Source organism: Zosterops lateralis (assembly GCF_965231275.1).
Source record: "Zosterops lateralis genome assembly, chromosome: 3".
NCBI classification, from domain to species: Eukaryota; Metazoa; Chordata; class Aves; order Passeriformes; family Zosteropidae; genus Zosterops; species Zosterops lateralis.
This window is the reverse complement of record NC_139764.1, coordinates 80,817,558-80,821,926: the sequence shown is the minus strand read 5'-3', so window position 1 is coordinate 80,821,926 and position 4,369 is coordinate 80,817,558.

The following is a 4,369-nucleotide window of genomic DNA, read 5'->3' as shown; positions in this document are numbered from 1 at the left end:
ATGAACTTACATGAATAAAATGGCTCTTGTTGTATTAAAAATGCTATTGTAAGTGTAGTCTGCTTTTCAAATTTCAAAATAATAGAAAATCTTTCAGGATTCACAATGGTAATAAATTGCTAATTTAATTTTTAATATTAAGCATTCTCTAAAATGCACTGAATGTAAGAAGTGGATTTTACATGGTGGTTATTTGCTAAGGTTTTAACTGAATTACATTTCTGGTTCAAGTGTATGTTCATACCTGCCCTTCCTTGTTTTGGGTTAGTTGTGATTCTACACATTACACAGAGAGAGTGATCAGGAGTGGGATGGGAGCTATTCCTGATAAAGAGGAGAGCTGAAGCAGGGGCAGAGAATGTATGCTCACCCCAGTGTTGGAGCACACACAAGAACAGCACACTTCCTTTCTAAGAGCAAAACTGGAGTGATAAACTTAAGGTGTTGTTTAATATCATGACAATGAGATCAGGGTGTGGAATCTCAATTAGTCATCTGTCAGGATGGGGGTAGTTGTCCCATATTTCTAGTGAAAAAGGTTTGTTCCCCATAATGGTCTTGTTCTTGCTCATTTTTTTTAAAGACTTAGTGCTGCTGCTGCAGAAGTTGAATGGTATTTCAGATATAAGAAGTACATATGCTAATTGTACTCCACCTTTTGTTTATAGTTTGTTATATAGATGTTAAACTTCTCCAAATCAAAGTCAATGAAGAAAAAAATTTATTCTCCACATTTCGTATTCTAAACAGTTTGAGAGACTGGTATGGTACCTGAAGCACTTTGGCTTTCTCTGGAGGAGGGGGAAAGAAGTATCAGCCTCTTCAGAGAAAAACCAGTAAAGAAAATCTTTACTTTGCAGAGATGTCTTTTCATAAATTGAAAAGTTTCCCAAGTACTTGTCTAGATTACAAATCTTGAAAAAAAAATTGTTGCAATTATTCTAATGTTACAATTGTTAACTTTTGCTGTTTTGCTTCTCCAGTTTGTGTTGAATATTGAGAAGCAGTGCTACATTACTGCACAGCAGTGCTGCAATAGCTACAGCTATCTTTCTTTTGTAGTGTATGGTTTATCAAGCCTTTCTCATATTCCATGACTGCTGAAGAACTCACAGGAAATATAACTGGCATGAGAGGGAGCTTATGAAAGAGCCCTGGGGCTGATGAGAGGCAGGGTTTGTTATCAGTCATTCCTTTTAAATATTTTTTTCCATTGCAGATGGGTAGTTGATTTATACTCTTTCACCACCTCAATGACATGCTGCAGGATGTCTGTCTACCTTGGCAGCTGCCACTTACCAATCTTCAATCTATTCCAGTCTTTTTGCTGCCTTATAGACAACTATGTCCCTTCTCAGGTTCTGCCGATGTCTTAAAAGTATAAGTGATTTACGGAAACATTGTTTGATTAGTTTTAAAGGAAAAAAAAAAATCTTAAATGTTGGGTAACAGATAACTGCTAGGAGCTTTTTCAAGGTTACAAAATGTCTATCCTGCATTACTGTCACCCTCATGGCCGCATTTCATGGCATTGTATATAATGGAGAGAGAAGTTGGGTGGTAAAGCAGAGTATGTCTTTGTATAAGTTGTTACTGGATGCATGTACAGTATAATACTATCAGCCAATAGTGAGATACCACAGCTATGCAAAGTGTACAAAGGTAAATGTGAACACTTCAGTAAGTTCCCTGTTGTAATTCTTGTTGGACAAATGGGTTTGGGAATATACAGCCTTCAAATCTAAAACTGTGGTCCAAAAGTTCTGCTCAGCAGCTGACACTATAAAAGAAACCTAACTGCAGAAGGGTGGCTTCCCTTTTCATTTATGAATGAGTATAGCATGACTCAGTCTCCAGCTCCTCCCTCATGAGGGTAACTGGGGGTGGCAGGCACTGCACTCTCCTCTCTGGTGGTGGGAGCTGAGGGAATGGCAGGAAGCTGTGTTGGCAAGGTTTAGGTTGGATATCAGGAAAAGATCCTTCATCCAGAGGATGGTTAGGCACTGGAACAGGCTCCCCAGGAAGTGGTCACAGCATGAAGCCTGACAGAGTTCAAGAAGTGTTTGGACAATATTCTCAGGCACATGGTGTGACTCTTGGTGTTCTGTGTAGGGTCAAGAGTTGGACTTGATGGGTCCCTTCCACCTCAGGACATTTTTTGATGCCATAATTCTGTGACTCTGCCTGAAATCTGCTCCGTAAGGTTAGCTGGAATTCATACACTAAGAAGAGTTTAAGTTTTGAAGGCACTGCTCATTTGTCAGTCTTGTTGTGACAACACCTAGAATTGAGTCCTTGACAAATACAAGAAAAGGAGGCTGTTTGCTTGCATATACCTCTGCTCTAAGGACACTTGATCAAGGAACAAGAAAAAGCTTTTCAGAAATCCATCACCATGATGCTGGAGGAGTCAAACTCCTGATTCCCATCTAGTCTTGTGGAAGGCAGTCTTGAGGTGCTACTGCTGTACATGTAGCTGTGCAGGAGGGAAATAGTAAAATACCTAATAGCAGAAAATGCAGAGCAGAGGATGTGAGTTAGTCTGAAGGTAAGCTGTCAAATTGTCACTATTTTGGTCCCTCCTGTGGATTTCTGTTCTTTTTTTAAGTACCTGATAATGGTCTCATGCTAAACAGTTTTAACTAATTCAAGGAGTGGTGATAAGTATCAAATGAAAAATTCAACTGTTGAAGAAAACTTGACTTCTAACCTAGGTGTGAAGTCTAGCTTGCTCCTTGAACTCCTCGGCAAGGATCTCTGGCTAATCCGTGCAGATGCCAATTATGACAATTCCTTGCTTCTCTCTTCCAGTTGTTTACACTCTTATTGCCTAGCTGCTCACACAAAATGGAGTTCTCAGCAGCAATGATAAAACAAATAACACTTTTTATCATATTTCTCTCTTAACAGTCTAACTGCTAAGGCATGTCCTGTTTCAGCTAAGGGTAAACTGCTAATATGAGAGTATTTCCTTTCTGCTTGATGTATATATCTCCTCCCAGCTTGGTTATCTGTGCCCACCTGCCTGGAGCACACAAGGCTTGTCAGTCTGTCAGGGAGCTGGTGCAATGTGCCCTTGTTTGCTTACTGCTTCACATAAAGTAATCAAGATAAATCTTGTGAGATAAAGGCCATAAAGAATGGAGCAGGCAATGCCGTGTGATTTACTTGTAGGATATAGAGGTGTACACCTGTATAGACCCAAAAGAAGTCTTTATGGAGCCTGTCCATACACCTTCATGGGAGTTGCTGAAATGAAACCTGAGATAAAAATCTGACTCCTCACCTCAATTCCTTCTCTTGGCAGGTAGAATATTCACAGCTAAACAATGATGCAATTTCAAGATTTTGGCTCTAATCAGATGAATTGCTAAAATCCAGGCAGATTTTGCAATGAAAGCTATGACTAATTTGATGTGGAATAGTGGTACCACTGTTTTGAACCCTGAATAAACACAAGGAGTAGGTCAGTTTTAAACATCTGTCCATTGGTCTTAACTCTTATATGTTGTAAGGATCTCTGGCTTGTGTATGCTATGTGTAAGTGGAGGCATGCTTTGAATTCATCTTTGTTACGTGCTCAGTGTCTCTGTTTTTTCACCTATTTTATGTCACTGTTAATTGTATTTTAATTGGCTTTTAAGTAACTATATTTAGGGAAATTTGTACTTGCTTCCCTTGTAGTCTTGAATAGACTAAATCTTAGAAGTCCTAAATGATTCTGTTAGCCTAGCACTGCCAAGTCACAGATAAAATATTTCCGTGAGTCTTAGCTCTTTACATTCCTTGTCTTGTTTGCTTAGAGCTTGGTAGAAAGCTGTTCAGTACCACAGATCTGTACAGTGCTGCTTGTGTTCAGTGACTTATTGGGGCATAAAACTCTTCACTGTTATTGCAGAGTGGCATTGTACTTTGACATATTCTTATCAGACATAAAACTTGTCACCCACATGTGTTTGGATGTTCATGCAATGGGACACAGTTCTGTGCAGTAGAAGGCAGTGCAGTCCCCTCCACAGTGGTGGGGAAGTTCTGGGAACTGCAGCAGCTGCCATGTGGTGGAGGGACTCTTGAGGCATCCAGCAGGAAGAACTCACCAACATTTCAGGAGGGTACCTCAGTAATGAGAAGTGCTGACTCTTCAGCAGGTCTTGGGCACCTGAGTGAAAGGTGAGTGTGCCTAAATCTTTGTCTGATCTTTGGACTTAGCAGATGTCCAGCACTACAAAGGTAAAGACACTTCCTAACTGCAGTGATGGGTGCTGAGCAATGCAAATATGAACAAAGCACTGGTTTTAGGGACAGCAGATGAAGCTTCAAAGAAACCACCCTGGCTTTTGGCTTGCTGTTTGCCAAGGCTTAGAGAATG